Source organism: Periplaneta americana, chromosome 15 (genome assembly GCF_040183065.1).
Source record: "Periplaneta americana isolate PAMFEO1 chromosome 15, P.americana_PAMFEO1_priV1, whole genome shotgun sequence".
In the NCBI taxonomy this organism is placed as follows: Eukaryota; Metazoa; Arthropoda; class Insecta; order Blattodea; family Blattidae; genus Periplaneta; species Periplaneta americana.
In genome coordinates, this window is record NC_091131.1 from 181,481,189 (window position 1) to 181,502,470 (window position 21,282).

Below are 21,282 nucleotides of genomic sequence, written 5' to 3' on the forward strand. Positions count from 1 at the left end.
ATAACTGTTTTATAAATTATATTATATTATAGCTGCCTCCTTTTTGCAATGAAACGATTGAGTTCCGCTCCAATTCAACTACAACTCATTACCAAATGCTCGCAATCATACCACACCGTTCTTGTACTAAAAGGTCGGGTATATTTTTTAATGTATGAAACAAGCAAAACATTAATTTGGCCAAAAATGGAGCACACCGCTTTTGTAGGAAGCCCTTCAATCGGACAGATGTTGAAAGTGACGGCACTCATTTATACGAACCAAGCCACTGAAGCATAAGTTTTACTAAGAAGATTAAAAGATTAATAAAAACAGTGGAATATTAAATTCAGTGTATTGATATCTGTTGTTTTGTTGTTATCGTCTAACATGAAAATTTGTGGATGGCAAGTGTTAAGTTGAAACATTATTTTGTTCTTGGTTTGGTCTTCTTAGCATTGGTCCCAATGAGTAACTCTTACAATGGCGTTTATTGAAGCACAATTTTTACCAGTTTTTTTTTCTTTTACAGGACCTGTTTTTCGGGACTGTCCACATTTGTGAGCTTCGTAGGATGGTAAGTAACTCATGAGTGTACATAGCTATAGATGTAATAGTATAACATGTTTCTTACAGGATCTTCTTTAATAGTAGTATAACTGGATCCAAATTGGTAAAGTGTTCACCGGAAAAAAAAAATACTCTAAAGTAGATTTAATTTTAGAACATAAATATTCATACCAGTTTCGGATTAGTATACCTTACCTCAAAAGTTATATTTTCTTCCATCTCAACAATGGTACTACGACTTAATGTCCTCTTTCTATCCACTTTTGTTAATATGTAATCATTCATAGGCACTCACAGTTCTTTCTGTTACAATTTGTTATTAGAGTATGAATTACTGATGATTGAATTTTTTTTACGAAAAGGCATGTGACAGCGGTATTGATAAAATATTTCTCTAGGGCAGCCGTGGCGAGAACGTGACTCGCGAGACATTGTGGCTCGCAGTGATAGCTATGCATTTCGCTTGCTTCTAACCTCCGCCAACTCCCACCCTCTCACTCACTGGAGTCAAACTCCATTCCATTTGTATTTGTCTCTGACCTGCGAGTGGCATATATCTCTCTTGAAACCATGTACGAAAGTTCCAAGTAGGATGGGAGGACGTATTTTTTTTGCTGTCAATATGATGAGAATATTAAATGTATGATTTTTTCACAAGTATTAAGAGGAAACGGTATTAGGGTAAAGATTGGTAATTTCGTGGCAGTGGTTATTTCGTGATACTTTTTCTTTGCTCTTTCGTGAACTAACCAATGGTGTTACGAGATTCAAATTTCCGCCAAGGGATTGCATAAGTTGTGCGACCGTCACTTAAGTCGGTTGACTTGCTAAACGGATGACTGCTGCGCTCGATTTCTGCTCCTCCTCATCAGGATTTCTCACACCGCCATTGTACACAACAAGGGAAAACTATTTGGTGGAAGAGCTGGAGCTCTCAGGATACTATAGGAAAACTACATGGTTAGAAATGATTGCAGTATTGAAAACTCTATTTGAATTATTATATATTTACAAAATAATGTACAATCAAAGTTACTTACAAGGCATTTCGTTTTCTTCCGCCGACGCCATCACGCTACAGTCTCTTCTTTACCAAAAAGACCCGATTAACGCCCTCCGTCAGTCTCCACTCACTGCCGCGCCTCCTCACCAACAATTTTTGTTTCGTTATCCGTTTCCCGCCCGGGGTGCCGACCACGCCATCCACCAGGTGAGATGGGCTTAAAAGCACTTTTGATTTCACGTACTTACAGATGTCGTCTTAATCAAACATCTCTTACATTTAATTTTATTCAGTGCAATACAGTGATAAGTCGCCATAATGAGATTACGCGCAAGAAAAGATTTCGAACAATGCGTGATATAATTTGAACCAATTAAAATGCATGCTTTGTTCTACTGGACCAATGCGATTAGCCAGCAATGATCTGTGGCGTAAGAATACTTCATTGTAGGCAGTGATTTACCACACGCCCGACAAGACTACAACGCTGGCTAAGCGTCTCAAGACCGTGTATTCCGCTGACACTGTTCCTGTTTCAAATTTAATACTCCACAGGAAATCATGCTACAGGGCGTTCTTAACGAGTTACAGACCTAACACCATTGGACTTCTTTCTTTGGGGCTGCATGAAGGAGAAAGTGTACCAAACTGAGATAGCAAGCAGGGAAGAGCTCGTTGCAAAGTTTAACACGGCTGCAATGGAGATACACCAGCACGAATTGGATAACGTGCAGCGAGAGGTCAGACGGCGCGGCGTGCTGAAGCGTGTGTTCGTGCAGAGAAGGACATTTTGAGCATCTGCTAGCCTAGCCCTGGGCATAACACATATGTTGTCCAGGTTCCAGAAACATACAGCCACGCTTTGTGTGACTATTGTAGATGCTTCAGTGAGCTTTTATGTTTGGAGAGAGCAAGTTTGCGTCGACTTCTCAGGCGTACAAATTTTGTGGATGTTTGTAATTAAATTACAGGCTTATTCCTCAAGGTAAGCATATGATATTTGATACAAATATCTATTGTATTTTCATGAAATTTTAGGAAATGTTTTTGGAATTTTAGATACAGATGTAGTCGCTATATAGGCTTAGCTTTACTGATAGAAATCTTAGCTGTTTGAGGCGAAATTTTGTTGAGCATTAAGCGTTACTTTTTATACTTTTTAAAAATTGTATTACAATACGAATTTTAGAAATCTGAAGATAAGATGTGATAACAAAAAGAAAAGGGGGACGCAGTGGGTTCAGTGTAGCTTCTGTTTGATTTGTTATCATGCTAAGTGCCAATGATAAGTGCTAGATGACTTACTTGCAAGAATTGTGACAGAAGACGAAACATGGCTCCACCATTTTGGACCGGAGACAGAAGCAGACAATGGAGTGGCATCATGCAAATTCACCAAAGAAATAGAAATTCAAAAGTACACCTTCGGCAGGAAAAGTTATGGCTACTGTGTTTTTCGATTCAGAAGGACTCTTGCGTGTGGACATCATGCCACACGGAACCACCATTAATTCTAACACGTATGTGGCAACTCTCAAGAAACTTAAAGCTCGACTGAGTCGTGTTCGACGACGTCGGGAGAAGCAGGATGTTCTGCTATAGCACGACAACGCACAGCCATATGTCAGTCACAAGACCACAGACCAGATCAGAAAATTCGGATAGACAACACTGAAACATCCGCCTTACAGTCCTGAACTGGCATCATGCGATTACCATCTCTTTGATAAATTGAAGGATCCCTTCGCGGAACGAGGCTAGAAGATGACTCCCTTGTGCACACCGCTAAAGAGTGGCTCAGACGTGTTGGTCCAGACTTTTAACCGTGCTGGTCTACAGGCCGTCGTCCCTAGGTTACGTAAAGCAGTTGGAAGGGACGGGGATTATGTGGAAAAGTGACAGTTTATTCCTAAAGGATGCATCTATATTCTGTGAAAATAGCAAAGCTGTAGGATAAAAATATAATTTTTAAACAAATGTTATGCATTACTTTTGGAATTACCCTAGTAATATAGGCTATAGTAAAGTCCGTAATAAAAGTGTTCATCCTTTCAGACAAAGAAGATCCCTTTTCAATTACAATTCGTACTTTGATTTCTTTCTTATTATGTTTTCTTGCTATGAATATTAGACGGAATTACTATGTTTGAAGTCTTGTAACAATTAATGAGAATTTCATTTGACTTTAATAAATTTTTCCACAGTTCTTCTACCTCTCACGAAATTATCAATGTAATATCACGAAATTACCAAGGTTATCACGAAATAACCAACCTTTTAGCTTAAGTTGTAAAAGTAGTTTTTGGCACTTGTTCAAGAACATGTCCAACCTTTTTGTCTCCAGATTTGTACAGCAAATTATCATCTTTTAGATGAAAAAATCGGAATGAGGATATATTTACACATTCGCATTTTAAATGAATTTTCATGATATTATCACGAAATTACCATTGTTTACCCTATAACATAAAACGACATTAGACTACATGTTACTGATGAAACATTAAAAGGTTAAGTGTTATTGTTGTTGTTATCATCATCATCATCATCATCATCATCTTTGTACGTGGACCCTTTTTCAGCAGATGTACGAATAATGCGGTTAGCTCTTCAATTTGAACTCACTGATTTACTATGTGATGTCAAATGAAAGCCAGATGCAAGGACTTGACAAATGTTGAACTTTCAAGTCTTTGCCAAAAGATAAATATCCGAAGCTTCGTTCTTTCGCTTGCTCTGTTGAAGCCATGTTCGCTACAACTTACGTTTGTGAAAAATTATTTTCAACAATTAAAATAGTAAAAACCAAATTTAGATCACGACTGACAGACAAATACCTTCGTGATCAACTACGACTGGCAGTAAGTGACATAATTCCTGATTTTGAAACTTTGTTGCAGAGACATTCTGAAGACAGTTAATTTTAGGTTGTGATATTGTTCATTTACTGTTCATTTCTTTCTTCGTTACACGTACTAAACATTAGTTTGTAGCCTTGTACTGTATAAAATTATATTTAAATGCTAGACATAAGGAAAATGAAAATCCGTTAATAAGTCAGACAGTTGCTGCACTTCCCCTTCGGGTGTCCGCCTCCCTCCATAGGTGCTATGCACGTTGCAGGTTACACAGTGGCTCGGCGCAGGATTACATTTTCGCCACCGCTGCTCTAGGACTTACTGTTTCAAATATAAGAAACCTTGCCTGCTCGAACGCATTTATGCATTCCATGACTGCTTATATCGCCGGGTCATGCAATGGTCAAGCATGTAACGAATAGAAAAAAAATCGAATTTGGCAGCTCGTAACGGCAAGTGCAATCGCTTGTGGATATCAGTCCTAGCCTATGCTTTATGATTATATTATGTGATTAGAATGTTGCTTTGTTTCGCTGCTGTAATAGCTTCTTCTTCCTCTTCGTTATTCCGTTACATTCTTTGCTCTTCAAAAAACAAGACAACCGAAAAACTTTCTCTGTGTGGAACTTCCTTAGATTACTAAGTACGGGTTTCACGAATTTATCCACAAGAGTTTCTGTCACAAGTTTCTGACGGTTATTATTCCTAACACACTTCTATATGTCACATTGGCACAAAACAGAACTTTTTTTTTCCATAGTTGGGAGCAGACATGGATGCACATAATCTATTTGGTGCTGCCACTTATCATTTCAGCGAAAGTATTGTTACTCGTAAAATCGTCTTATGAGTAGGCAGTATAAGCAGTCATCGGATACGCTCAAGCAGGGGTGATAAAAATAAACGCTATAAAAACACAATTCGTTTTATGCCTGATATGGTACGATATGATATATATAGTGTAGTGTAGTGTAGTGTGTAGTGCTGCTTATGATTAGGTTTTCTCCGGAGCGGTTGTTTGCGCGCTTTCAATCGGAGACGTCTGGTTATCTCCGATTGATGCAGCGCAGGTTGCATATGTGCTGTGGCGCAGACATGCATTTTCCGCTGAGCATTCCTTTAAGGCAGCGTTGTTAGACAGAGACTAAACGGAGCGGAGCGCTCCACTAGACTCGCTGCGTGCTCCGGTGTTTCCACAGACATAAGCAAGTTCACGCACTGACTCTAGCTCCACAACCGGTTTTGGAGCTTACAACTCTGACACTACTGCTGATCGGGTAGTGATTGGAGTCCGCGTATCTTTTAGAATAAGTGCGTAATTTTTTTTGTTTATTTTCTCTTTTTTATTTACCTCTCTCTCTCTCTTTGGCTCTTCTTTTTTTCTTGTTTTGCCTGAAGTATTATGTTAGCTGACAGATTTTTTTTCTAGTTTTGAAATTCATAGTATATGTGGAAAGGCGTATTAGTTTTATATCATTGATCAAATTAATAACATTAAAATTAACTGAAAACTAACGCAGAAGTAAAGCTTTTCAGTAGCTAATGTAAACATTTATAATTTGCCTGTACAGTAAACACTCGTTTATTCACAAACAGTTTTTGTCAATTATTATTCTAATCGGTTTAGTTTAACGTAAAATATATTAAGGGAGTTTCAGAATGGGACAAAAGAAGCCTGTGGTATCAATGGGTTAAAGTTTACTGTCCAAAATAATTTATTAAGATTCTTCACGAGACAGGATTGTGATCATTGTGTTAAAGGGTGTCAGTATTTGAACTGTCTCTTCTAAAACGCGTCACTCTTCCTCTGTAATAAAAAATATAAGCGGATATCAACTTAAGGATAATTGTAATTATATTATTACCACACGTTTCTTTAGTTTCAGAATGAAACTCAATATTTTAATCTAATAACTCAAGTTGCCTTTTAAATATTCCATAATTATGTATGATTTTTATTGCCTCGAAAGTTACGTTTTATAGAAATTTCAAGAATTTTTTTTCTAGACTGTGAACCTTTGGAACAATAGCACTAAAGCAGTTAAAAGAAATCGTATCAAATGTTTTGCGTAATTTTAAAACTACGAAATCGATATCACTAATTAACCGTCAATGTGTATCTGAATGGTAATAATTTATTTTTGACAGCAAGTACGAGTACCACAACCGCGACTCTTAATGTTGGCCTAAACACTTACATGCCTACATTTTAAAATTTAGACCTACTCAGAGAATCTATCTAACCTGGTCCACGCCATAGAGATTTCCAAATACGGACCTGTTAGCGTCCTAGGAGCGTTTGGCTTTTCTGACAACACAATCACCAACTCATATTTCACTTCAAGTATGCGGCTCATCACTGAAGTTTGGAGTTTCATCTCGTAGCAATATGCTGGATCAATCTCAGAGGGTCCTTTTTGCTGAAATTCTTCTGCCTCTCAGTTTTTCATTCGCAATGTTACTCTGTCTGCACACAACACCACGAAATTATTTATTAGAACTTTTATATATAAATCAAAGTAAACACACTTTTTATTATATACAGTATAAATCAAAGTAAACACACTTTTTATTATATACAGTATAAATCAAAGTAAACGCACTTTTTATTATATACAGTATAAATCAAAGTAAACACACTTTTTATTATATACAGTATAAATCAAAGTAAACGCACTTTTTATTATATACAGTATAAATCAAAGTAAACACACTTTTTATTATATACAGTATAAATCAAAGTAAACACACTTTTTATTATATACAGTATAAATCAAAGTAAACACACTTTTTATTATATACAGCATAAATCAAAGTAAACACACTTTTTATTATATACAGTATAAATCAAAGTAAACGCACTTTTTATTATATACAGTATAAATCAAAGTAAACACACTTTTATTATATACAGTATAAATCAAAGTAAACGCACTTTTTATTATATACAGTATAAATCAAAGTAAACACACTTTTTATTATATACAGTATAAATCAAAGTAAACGCGCTTTTTATTATATACAGTATAAATCAAAGTAAACGCACTTTTTATTATATACAGTATAAATCAAAGTAAACGCACTTTTTATTATATACAGTATAAATCAAAGTAAACACACTTTTTATTATATACAGTATAAATCAAAGTAAACGCACTTTTTATTATATACAGTATAAATCAAAGTAAACACACTTTTTATTATATACAGTATAAATCAAAGTAAACGCACTTTTTATTATATACAGTATAAATCAAAGTAAACACACTTTTTATTATATACAGTATAAATCAAAGTAAACGCACTTTTTATTATATACAGTATAAATCAAAGTAAATACACTTTTTATTATATACAGTATAAATCAAAGTAAACACACTTTTTAAAAGAGATCAGAAGTCTATTTTAATAGTTAAATTTACTTACTTAGTTTCTTCAAGTTTGCGATTGTGCGATCGCTTCAAATGGTCTAACAAATTCGAAGTACCACCACCCTTAGAGTAAATTCGCCGACAGCGTGCGACTTTATTATTATCTCCAACTAAATTAAAGAATTCCCATGCGACGGATATACGATTTAGTACCATTTTATTCCACTCACAACTACCCTCAGTCCGTACGCGTCGGTCGTCCTTCAGCTCTACGTCCTCGACCTTCACTTCGCTCCGAACCACCGCATCCCTCCGTATTTTCCCTGTTCCACCTACGATAGTGCCGGAGATCACCGGTGGAGGGCTTTATTCGTAATCTCCGATTCCTCCGCGGTAGTAGTCACTCCGATGAGCAGCACTAGTATTGTGGTGTGGTATGGTTTGATATTATATTTATTTTCAGGCAACTTTCCAATTTTAGTCATGCTGAACCTTCACATTCCTGCTTGTCGGTCCACCATCACTTTAACACGTTTTCAGACTTTTCCATATGAGTTCATTTTTTATCCTTTCCATACTAATACAGTAGACTTTCGATTTAACGGACATCGATTCAACGGACTTCGGATTTATCGGACATATTTTAAAATCTCTATTTCTAAACTGTATCCTAATAAATAAGCTCCAAATTTCATTCAAAATCTCAATTGTATTTCTAGATTATTTCCCAATAAACACTCGCAAACTTCTTACTTACTGGCTTTTAAGGAACCCGGAGGTTCATTGCCGCCCTCACATTAGCCCGCCATTGGTCCCTATCCTGAGCAAGATTAATTCATTCTCTATCATCATATCCCATCTCCCTCAAATCCATTTTAATATTATCTTCCCATCTACATCTCGGCCTCCCCAAAGGTCTTTTTCCCTCCGGCCTCCCAACTAACACTCTATAAGCATTTCTGCATGCGCCCATACGTGCTACATGCCCTCCCCATCTCAAATATCTGGATTTAGTGTTCCTAATTATGTCAGGTGAAGAATACAATGCGTGCAGTTCTGTGTTGTGTAACTTCCTCCATTCTCCTGTAACTTCATCCCTCTTAGCCCCAAATATTTTCTTACGATGCTTATTCTCAAACACCCTTAATCTATGTTCCTCTCTCAAAGTGAGAGTCCAAGTTTCACAACCATATGGAACAACCGGTACTATAACTGTTTTATAAATTCTAACTTTCAGATTTTTTGACAGCAGACTGGATGATAAAAGCTTCTCAACTGAATAATAATAATAGGCATTTCCCATATTTATTCTGTGTTTAATTTCCTCCCGACTATCATTTATATTTGTTACTGTTGCTCCCAGGTATTTAAATTTTTCCACCTCTCCAAAGGAAAAATTTCCAATTTTTATATTTACATTTCGTACAATATTCTGGTCACGAGACATAGTAATATAATTAGTCTTTTCGGGATTTACTTCCAAACCTATCTCTTTACTTGCTTCAAGTAAAATTCCCGTATTTTTCCTAATCGTTTGTGGATTTTCTCCTAACATATTCATGTCATCCGCATAGACAAGCAGCTGATGTAACCCGTTCAATTCCAAACCCTCTCTGTTATCCTGGACTTTCCTAATGGCATACTCTAGAGCAAAGTTAAAAAGTAAAGGTGATAGTGCATCTCCTTGCTTTAGCCCGCAGTGAATTGGAAACGCAACTGACAGAAACTGACCCTTACGGACTCTGCTGTAAATTTCACTGAGACACATTTTAATTAATCGAACTAGTTTCTTGGGAATACCAAATTCAATAAGAATATTATTTAAAACTTCTCTCTACAACGAGTCATATGCCTTTTTTGAAATCTATGAATAACTGATATACTGCACCCTTATAGTCCCATTTTTTTCCAATATCTGTCGAATAAAAAAATCTGATCAATAGTCGATCTATAAGTCTGAAACCACACTGATGATAACCAGTAATTTGATCTAAGTATGGAGTTAATCTTCTCAACAGAATATTTGACAAAATTTTGTACGACGTCAACAAAAGTGATATTCCTCGAAAGTTACTACAGTTAGTCTTGTCCCCCTTCTTAAAAATAGGTACAATTATGGACTCCTTCCATTGTTCTGGTACAATTTCCTTTTCCCAAATAGCAAGTACAAGTTTATCAATTTCGCTAGATAATTCACTTCCACCCTCTTGTATTAATTCTGCTGGAATTTGATCGATACCTGGAGACTTGTAGTTTTTCAGATTTTCTATCGCAGTTTCGATTTCAGATAGTGTTGATTCGGGTATAAATGTCACAGCAACTTGTATTTGAATTTCGTCCCGATCATTTCTATTTGGCCTTTGTACATTTAGTAATTTCCCAAACTAGTTTTTTGCATCTGTTCAGGATTCAATGAGAGTCTGCAAGCAAGTCACCATTCTCATCCTTGATCACGTTTACCCTTGCCTGATATCCGTTCTTAAATTCCTTTATACCCTTATATAAATCTCTGATGTTTTTATACCTTCTATTTGTGTATATTCGCATTCAGTTCTCCTTCAAGTAACTCTGTTTGAACTCCTAAGTGTACGACTCGCTTCCCGTCTTTGATTGAAATAAATACCTCTATTCGCCTCAACTGGATCCTGTAAGAATTTCAATTTTGCCTGTTTTCTTCTTTCTACTATCCTGCAACAATATTCATCAAACCACGATTTCTTTTTCTTAAAACAAACACATTTTTCATTGCTATATTTCATTTCTCTGCACCAGTTCCTCCCAGGAAAAATCATTTCATTTTCGTGTTCCAAAATAAAGTTATTAATGTTTCTGTACATCATAACATTGAAATTATTACTGAAGATCATGGCGGTGCCATTTCGTACTGCAAGAGGTTTGTAAGTCAGTATTAAATATCTGACAAGTTTTGTGCATGTCTTCGTGTAAATTACAGAGCAATTGGACAGTTATTGAAAGTAACAACACACCAGGACACAAAAGCTTAGGCTAATATCTACTAAGGAGATAAATAAAATCGGGGAATTATTAATTTTAGTCCGCTGATATCTGTCGCTGAATAATGTCAGACAGCTTGGTTTATGATCCTCAGACTCGTGGCTCCCTATTACGAAGTAGCCAAAGTCGGTGATTCTGTGTAGTTCAGGCTTTTGGATTATGTAATTTGATTCATAGTCATGAATGAGTATGTAACAATAAACTATAATATCATATTGGTGCAAAGTTAATAATATTTTTTTTTTCAGAAAATAATATTTTTTTTCGAATTTTTAACAGCCTATTGTTCTGTAACTACTGCAAGTAAGATCGTTGTTTTTGTCCATATCGATAGAAAATCTAATAAAGAATAATTCATCCCTCTGGCGTATTTCAATATTGTGGACGATTTTCGTGTAAATTTAATTTTAAAGTCCCTCATTGCGAGGCATTGCACGCTGCAACACAGCGCAGAGAACAGCTCGTCTAGCGACACGCCGAGTTCCTTGACCTCTTGCATCTGTATCACGACAAGTGTGTGTGAGTGGCGATGTTGCCGGACTGCTGAAACTTCCAACTTATTTTTCTAATTAACCGTGTATTTAATCACAAAACGTAATATAGGTTTTCTATTCATTTGCGTGTAACCTATCGTGCCTTTCAATCAGGAACGTTGTTTCGCTTCCACCCTGTATATTAATTAATTAATTCATTCATTCATCAATTAATTCATTTATTAATTTATTCATTCAGTGTTCGGTCCAAGGGTAGGTCTTTCACTGCAAACCCAGCTTTCTCCAGTCTTTCCTATTTTCTGCCTTCCTCTTTGTCTTCTCATATGATCCATACATCTTAATGTCGTCTATCATCTGATATGTTCTTCTGCCCGAACTTTTCTCCCGTTCACCATTCCTTCCAGTGCATCCTTCAGTTGACATTCTTCTCAGCCAGTGACCAAACCAATTAATTTTTCTCTTCCTGATCAGTGTTGGCGTTTTCTTCACCAACTCTTTCCATATCCAGATTTAAAATGTGTCTCTTCGCTTTCTCCAATTCGTCGTAAATCATACATACATACATACATACATACATACATACATACATACATACATACATACATACATACAGTCCACACCTGTGGAGTAACGGTCAGCGCGTCTGGCCGCGAAACCAAGTGGCCCGGGTTCGAATCCCGGTCGGGAAAGTTACCTGGTTGAGGTTTTTTCCAGGGTTTTCTCTCAACCCAATATGAGCAAATGCTGGGTAACTTTCGGTGCTGGACCCCGGACTCATTTCACCGGCATTATCACCTTCATTTCATTCAGACGCTAAATAACCTAGATGTTGATATAGCGTCGTAAAATAACCCAATAATAAGAATTAAAAAATACATACATAAATACATACATACATACATACATACATACATACATAATGTCTGGTTCCATTTTAATGAAATAATGGTTATTTTGGCATGAACTTTATATAGAGCTATTGTTACGACATATGTAAGTCATCATAATTCAATATGACCGCTCTTCACGTCAAAGCATTATGCCCAGCATGAATGAAGCCCTAAGCAAGCATGTCGCTGCAGATGCGTGTGAAATCCGATTCTTCAGGTCCTGTAGATTTCTTACTTCGATTTTATACACGCTTGACTTGATGACACCCAAAGCAAAAAATATCTAAGAGCGTCAAATTAGTGAGCGTGATGGCAGTGACCATGCTAGTGTTGAACCTTTGCCTATTCATCTGTTAGAAAAGCGTTGGTTGAGGAATCTTATCACAACTAACGCAAAATGAGGAAATGGAGGGTGCTCCATCTTGCTGAAAGGTAACGGTGTTAACAGTATAATCCTGTTGTGACTGTAATTCAATAGATTTTCCAGCATACTCATATAAATGTCACCTGTAATGGCGGCACTTTCTGCGAACATCAACAGACAAACAGTGCTTTTGTGAACCCAGTCATACATTAAATTTACTATTGGTCTTAAATCCTAACTCACTCCCAATGAGCTGCGTAATCTTTGTCGCAACCCCTGAATGTGATAAGGTTGCTTTTTTTGTGTGAACTTCAAACAGTTGATCAGCTGGTTACATAATTGGACGATGACTAGATGCTCGAGGGCTGCTCTCGATGACTTCTCGAATACGCTCCTTAGTCTGCTAGGGCATAGGAAGTCTACCAAAACGTGGCTCATCGGCAGCGTTTCCTGTTTTTTTAATTTATTGACAAGGAGTCGGATATTTGCTTGTGTTGGCTCCGGTTTTTGTAGTTTACGTGTAAACTCCTGTTGCACCTCTAGATAATGTTAAAAGGCACAGTCGGGCAACGACAATAGCCACACGTTCTTCAGTAGGGAAAGGTCTCCCAGTAGGCTATCGGACACTTAAGCCTTTTCAACAATTGTGGAAAATTTAAGTGACTAATTCCAATAATAGTACTGCAAATATGATCAGTTGACTCTCCCTGTCACAATCTCCATGAATTTAATGGCCTACAGTTAAGACAAATTACATGAACAAATTAAAGTTAAACAACCTTGATATTAGAGCACTGCAAAAAAATAATGAATCCCAGTGTCGGACATGCAGTAAACACTATTTGTTACACAATTTAAAACAAATACAAGCAATTAAAAAGAAAGAATCATTAGGATGAAAGTGTTTTCAATCGAAAGTGGACATTTCTGATGCCACAACAATCCTTTGCCATACTACTTGAAGAGAATGATTGTGTGGGACAATTATTGGGTTTACTCACAATGAACATACAAAACAATCTATGTTATGTGAATCAGTACAGTCCAAATGCGCCCAATCTGCACATACAATCCACTGTACCGAGCATTTATCATTGCTTTCAAAGAGATTATGCATTCTATACGTTAAAGTCGATAGTTCTTTTTACGATTCCATTTTCTTTACCAGATTTGCACTGTAGTAATTGAATTCCCTGATTTTAGTTCCTTAACTATGTCTCCTCAGGAACGGGACATGCGCAGCTGTCTCTCTGATAGTGATCCCTGTTCCGTAACTTTCCGCAATGCACATTTCATATTATTCTCTTCACATCTGCCTCTCTTATTATTTTCCACGTCAGAATAAAGGTCTTGAAATAAGAAATAGGTTGTGAAATCTTATCCTTGATGATATTTTCTTGTTCGGTACTGGGAGAACAGATACTGTCCGAACAGAATGACTAGCACGCTGACCTGAAATTTCCCGCTTCCAATCATAGTCACTCGCAAATCAAAGCCATATAGTACATAAACACTTTTAATACACAATCCAGTAACTACATATCACAAACGCTACGGTCGCCTCACGAGACAGCATAAAGTGTAGAAAATAATACATAGCAGTTGGAAAACATAACCTCACACTAAAATCCACGTAATCTACTGTAGAGGATGTCTCAACCTGTCGAATCCAGTGAACCAACAATTACTTTTTAACGATAAATAGTTGCCGTCTGTTGTGGCGTGTGACCTTTTTGGGGCCCCTTTTAGGGAGGGGCACCGGGTCCGTGTCCGTCAAAGATCTTGCGTAACTACGAAACTTGTTGTTGGACGGTGGGTAAGTTAATAAACCAATATGGTTAAATATCAACGGCCGCTTTAATAACAATTTTTAAAGATACGACTAAATCTAGTACATAAATATAAATAATATAAATTCTGTGCGCAGACAGAAAACCCCCAAATCACGCAAAACCAGACAAAGTACTCCAACAAGAGTGCAATGAAAATCTGTCATACTCAATTGTGTACTCAGACAGAATATCACTCAACCCATCCACAACCCCCTACAACCCACACAAGCAAGAATATAATAGCAATCATTCATAACCATAAAACGACAACACTCAAAAGCGTAGAACAGGCAGAGAGGTCTCGGGGGAAAAACCACGCATATCTTGTGGCAACTAGGTCGCCGTCCGCTCATCATAGCATACCGCCGGCGATGCACCGACACTTACAGGCAGTAGAGCCGGCGAACTCGATCAGGCTTGCCCGTAACTGTTTACGTCCGTGAGCGGGCTTACGCTTCGTATCGTTCGCCCGCCTGCAACCTTCCCTCTCAAGCAGGCAGGCAGTGTGGTTGCACGTGACTCCCAAACAGTCCTAAGAGTGATCCGAAAAGGCCTGTTGGATTCCGCCGACCTGCAGCAGACTGTTGTTTTCAGATGCATGATAAATATGAACCAAGTCATTCAAACCTGACAAAAAGCCTATAGATATAGACAAACTACTGAAAACTTAATTTGTTGTCTTCTGAAACGTACCGTTAATAAAGACAAAGCAAACTATTTCTCGTCAACATAATATCCATTAAATGCCAACAGTTATTATAAATTACTTGCACTTTCCCTTTCATCGTAGTAATATAAATTTAATGCAAACCATTCAAACTTTCAGCTTCATAAATGAGAACAAATCTGTCCCTCAGAATTTAAATAGCAAATCAGTATTCTGAAGAACGAAAAACTTTTATACAGTTTACAGGTATTCATAAAGCTTTTAATTGTTGATAGGAGAAAGTTAAAATGAAATATTTTTCTATAATAGTTGTTGATATTCACAATAATTGTTACCAATATCTTTTCAACATATTTCCTCCTCTCCTCTCCTCTCCTCTCCTCTCCTCTCCTCTCCTCTCCTCTCCTCTCCTCTCCACTCCTCTCCTCTCCTCTCCTCTCCTCTCCTCTCCTCTCCTCTCCTCTCCTCTTCTCTTCTCTTCTCTTCTCTCCTTTCCTCTCCTCTCCTCTCCTCTTCTAACATCCACTCCTCTCCTCTCCTCTTCTAACATCCTCTCCTCTCCTCTCCTCTCCTCTCCTCTCCTCTCCTCTCCTCTCCTCTCCTCTCCACTCCTCTCCTCTCCTCTCCTCTCCTCTCCTCTCCTCTCCTCTCCTCTCCTCTTCTCTTCTCTCCTCTCCTCTCCTCTCCTCTTCTAACATCCACTCCTCTCCTCTCCTCTCCTCTTCTAACATCCTCTCCTCTCCTCTCCTCTCCTCTCCTCTCCACTCCTCTCCTCTCCTCTCCTCTCCTCTCCTCTCCTCTTCTCTTCTCTCCTCTCCTCTCCTCTCCTCTCCTCTCCTCTCCTCTCCTCTTCTAACATCCACTCCTCTCCTCTCCTCTCCTCTTCTAACATCCTCTCCTCTCCTCTCCTCTCCTCTCCTCTCCTCTCCTCTCCTCTCCTCTTCCCAACTAGTCACAAGTTACGAAATGTTACTATTTTGTTGAGTCAGATGCACTTTACAGGAATATGAAATGTATAATATTGTCTTATAATTTTATGAATTCTGTAGCACAATAAATCGTAAAACTGTGTTTCTTTAATCAAGAAATATCTGCCGTGTTGGACCATAAGATAAAGATTTTTTGAAGTGACTAAATAGCCAACGAACTTAGGTTTCAAACTAGTACTGTTTCATCTTAACCAGCGCAGACTGTCTTCCGTGAATGCAAGTCACTCTGCCTTATAATACGAGCAAACAGGCAGGCTTTCTTGGGTCCCGCCTGGACTGAACCTATAAAACCCGGGCTCAATGGCTTCAGGCTAAAAGTTAACTTGCTTTGTAGCGTCACCGGAACCTAAGCCTGACGGCAACCGGGTACGGGCGTGAGTCTTGTGTGATTTGCCGGTCTCTAGGCAGCATAGGCAGCATCGAGATGCTGCTAATCAGTATGCGCAGACAGAAAGCTAATTTGCAGCATCTCAACCCGCTCTGAATAGCTTGGTGACCCCACGGCCGACTCATCCATAAACGATCGCCGCCATCCACAGGACGCTCTCGCACTGCAGTGCTGATCCTCGGTGATCGCCGATAGTTGGCTGAGGCGTTACTCACTGAACGGCTATCTCCACTGATCCCAGCCTGACCAGCAAGTCATGGGGAAGTTCATTTGTCCCGCGATCTCTAGAAAATAACTGAAAAACTGATGTGAGCACACCGAGATATAACAAATCCCAAGTGCCACGTTTCCACATGCCGCAGTCACCCTGTAGTCGTGGGGAATGGAAAAGTAACTAAACACCAGCTTTTCCATAAAGCACATTCAGTCAGTCCACAATCACTCGTCGTCCACTAGTTCATGTGATCACTGAGCGACATAAACATTCCTCCGACACAATGCTTGCATCGTGCCTGTCCTTGCCGGCAGCTTCTCTGTACTCGACCATGCACTCGGTCTGCGGAGAGTTAAGGGAAGTCCCATTATAACCTGCTCATCGGGAACTTTTCCAAAGAAACTATATGAATATGTGACATGGGCGATGAATCGACATAATTTACAGCCATATCGAACACAGACACCAAGTCCCGAAATGAATAGGTCGCCCGCCGTCTTGCTCACGAACCACCAAATCCTTCAGTGTCCAACACAGGCACTAGCTGTCCAAGGACTCACAGCTAGAGACTAATATTAACATTAACTGCTGACGACAAATATCCAACATAGGCACAAACCCGGCTATAACTGCGCTGACAACCCGCAATGTAACCCAGACGCTTGACCGACTTCCATCTCCTACGTCACTCCCCAGACTGCGCCTCTCTCTCCGATGTCCTCGCACCCAACCCGAGCCTCTCCCCGTGACTGCCTACTCCGAACTTCAAATCTTCCCACCGCGTGGTCAACAGAAGCCGCCAACCAAGTAACGGAAAATTTTTGAAAAGAACACCAATAAGAAAACAGAAAAATAACCAATAAGAATCAACCATAACTCAACCAATAATCTCGCTTTCCATATCCATACAAGAAATTAGAGAGGAAATGGAGTATACGAAGGAGAACCTAATGGAAACCGGGTACGATAGATCAACCGAAAGGAAAATGAATACGGAGAACACAGGGTGCCGAAAATTAATCGGCACACTATTATCCACCTGGCATAGCAAGAATTATGTTTGTCCGCTACTGGGAGCTGTCCGTGTCTAGGGGACTTTCCCCTACTCGACGTACTAGCAGTTCAGTCTGAAATAATAAAGAAATTTCAACGTTTACTCAAAAATGGATCCAGACATTGTGTCCGCTGTGTAGCCTGTATGAATATTTTTTTATTTGCTTGCTCCCTGCTCGTTTATTATTTACTTGTTTGTTTATTTTGTAGAGATGTGCAAGTGTTTTATGACATGTGTTCTGACGATTATTTTCTTTTTATAGGTTAAATTCGTCAACGGAATTTGGGAGCATATTCTAGTGGAAGAGGTAAGTAACTGATGAGTGAACATAGTTAATGGTATAATATGTTGCATTCAGGCTTTCCCTTAACATAATCTCCATTGGAAAAGTGTTCGCGGATTTTTTTAATCGATTTAATTATAGAACAAGAATATTGATTCCAGTTTCGGACTTTGTAGATTACCTGCAGAATTCCATTTTGTTCCATCTTTACAATGATTACAGCGAGTCATTGTCTCCTTTCCATCAACTTTCCTTAATTCATAACACTGGGTAACAAATTTTGAGCAAATTTTTGCTTCTCCTGGTTTTTTTTTTGGTTTCATATCGATAAATCACATACGGTGAGTTCGGAAATATCAGTATTTTCATTGTAGCGTCAATAGTTCTTTGGGAAATTAACTGTATATGTTTAAGTAATATGCATATTTATTAGGCTTATCAGAAAGAATAATGACTATATAGTACAATCTTTACGATGGACAATACATATTTATACAATAACAGTCTTGAATTAAGTATATTAGAAATGCAGATGTGATCGTGCTTTCCTTTTGTGTTGCTGATTACTATCCCTACCAAACCTCACACGTAGTCTCCCATCATGGCTGTATCCCGTTTTCCTTGATATCGCAATTCCATACTTTGCATGTCTTGGTGGAATCGTCTTCCATGTTCTTCAGACACATCGCCTAGATTCTGCATAAAGAAGTCCAAATGGGAGTGCAGGTAATGCAGCTTTGTTGACATTCTGCACCTAAGTTATGATATGTATGTAGCAAGTTCTCAGTCTGCTCTCGGTAATTTGCACTCTTCTTATTGCCTAGGAAGCCGTGCACATCACGAAATGCTTGCCAGGTACTTGATTGAGTGGTGTCATTTTTGTTCCAACTCTATGGCCTCCAGCATCAGTCTAATGTGAGATCCAGGAAACACTCCAGCAATTACTTTTGCATCAGTTAAATGTGGAAAAATGGAGCGAATATATCGCAAAGCATATGGCTACTAGTCCAGACCTTCCCCATTCCTAATTTAATGTGGAAAGGATGTAGCAAAATCGTTTCCCTCACAATAAGAGATTCATGTAGGACATTCAGTTGTCCTGGAACAAGTTTGTTACGTAAAGGCCACTCTCATTGGATATAGTGTTTCATTGTTGCTCGATTGTCCCATAAACAGAGGAAGCATGGATACTTAGTGAATCCACCTTGGAGTCCCAGTAAAAAAACCTATCATCATCATATGGTTGGTTGGTTCCCTCCAAATTCTGGAAACAGCGAAATGCATACATTTCCGAAATCCTCGTAGTCATCCTTCCAGGAATCACAGCACACATGTGGTGCCCATGAATTGTCTTGGCCTCGTATTGGTACTTCAAAGTAAGCTGTATAATATTTGGTGCCAGGTCTGATGTCATGCTTCTTCTGCCTTGTACTGATGTAATATCCACAAACGTAACAGAAAGAATCCGCTGAATTCCTGCAATCACCTTTGGAAGTCATGCTTTAACGCAGAACAAACATAATTAAGAATACCGTTGTATTTCTGGAACAGTTATCATTTCAGAAAACGTAATTATAGATTTGAAATCAGCGCAAAAAACTGAACCAGAAACAATTAAAATATCGAGAGAAACATTTTCGTTGTTACCCAGTGTAATCATTCATAGGAACACATATTCTCTTTAGTTACAATTTATTGTTCGAGCATGCATTATCGATAATTTAATGTTTGATGAAATGGCAAGTGACAGCGGTATTAATAAAATTTCTCTAGGGCTTCCTGTCCTTAAATATAAAAATAAACGCTGGAAGAAAGACAATAGCCTACTTCTTGCACCAAATATTGCAAAGCAACTATACACCTCCAACAAGTAATTATATATCTTCTGGTACATTTCAGATACGTTGCAATTTCGTCAAATTTGTCAGTTTTTTAACATTATAAGATATCTCTTCAATCTTTAATAATGCTTATTTTCATCATCATTATCTCGTTTACAATTATTCTTGTCTATTAAATATTTGTCCATTTTCACAGTTTTTTTTTTTTTTCCAAATCCCGTTCTCCTTGCAAATATATTTTTCATCATTATGTTTTTTTTTTTTTTATCTGTACACCAGTCCTTACACAACGTGAATGCTAAGATAGTTAAACGATTTTATTTCCAAAATTCTTACTTTTGCTGTACGTTGTCAGATTCAAATTGCTCAAGATATTTCAGACACATTTCATAATACAAAAGTTTTGCAACTTATTGTTCACATTGTCTGACAGCTTGTGTTAATTTTGCTTTGTATGAAAAAGGAATGAAGTAAGTTGCTACATTCATTCATTCATTCATTCATTCATTCATTCATTCATTTAGTGTTCTGCCCAAGGGCAGGTCTTTCACTGCAAACCCAGCTTTCTCCAGTCTCTCCTATTTTCTGTTATCCTCTTTGTTTCCTCATATGATCCATATATCTTAATGCCGTCTATCATCTGATATCTTCTTCGCCCGTTCACCATTCCTTCCAGAGCCCATTCAGTAGGGAGTTTCTTCTCAGCCAGTGACCCAACCAATTCATTTTCTCTTCCTGATCAGTTTCAGCATAATTCTTTCTTCATCCACTCTTTCCAACACAGGTTCATTTCTTACTCTGTCTGTCCACTACACACGTCCCATTCTTCTCCTTATCCAGATTTCAAATGCATCTATTCGCTTCTATTCACTTCGTCTTAATGTCCATGTTTCTGCCCCATACAGTGCCACTCCATACAATGCACTTCACTAGTCTCTTCCTTAGTTCTTTTTGCAGAAGATGCTCCTTTTTCTATTAAAAGCTTCCTTGGCCATTGCTATCCCCCTTTAGACTTCCTGGCAGCAGCTCATGTTACTGCTTATAGTACACCCCAAGTATTTGAAGCTGTGCACTTGCTCCACTGCCTCATTTAGAATTCGTAACTTTATCTTCTGTATTTTTCTTCCTATGGCCGTGCACTTCGTCTTATTTGCATTTATCTTCATCCCATACTGCTCACAGCTGTCATTTAGCTCCAGTAGCACATTCTTTAGTATCATTTCCTCTTCTGCTAATAACGCCGTATCATCAGTAAATCTTATGCACGTTATTCTACTTCCTCTTACTATCACTCCTCCCATGTTTTGAAAACAGTTCTTTACTAAATCCTCCAACTAGATATTGAACAGGGTAGGAGATAACGGACATCCTTGACGTACTCCTCACCAAATTTCACTTCCTTCTGACATTTCTTCTCCCATTCTGACTTTCACTCGTTTCATATAAATATTACTGAACAGTCTTCTCTCT

The 21,282-nt window shown here is 38.1% G+C and overlaps 2 long non-coding RNA genes across 2 annotated transcripts in view; both read left to right on the forward strand.

Moving 5' to 3' along the window:
* The window catches only part of LOC138715700 (uncharacterized), an 82,053-nt gene extending 81,491 nt beyond the window's left edge, over positions 1-562 (forward strand). Inside the window, exon 4 of the long non-coding RNA XR_011336554.1 lies at positions 512-562. This is a non-coding gene — a long non-coding RNA (uncharacterized lncRNA). The remainder of the gene's footprint in view (positions 1-511) is intronic.
* Positions 563-17,949: 17,387 nt separating this feature from the next.
* Positions 17,950-21,282, forward strand: part of LOC138715701 (uncharacterized) — a 48,190-nt gene continuing 44,857 nt past the window's right edge. Inside the window, exon 1 of the long non-coding RNA XR_011336555.1 lies at positions 17,950-17,995. This is a non-coding gene — a long non-coding RNA (uncharacterized lncRNA). The remainder of the gene's footprint in view (positions 17,996-21,282) is intronic.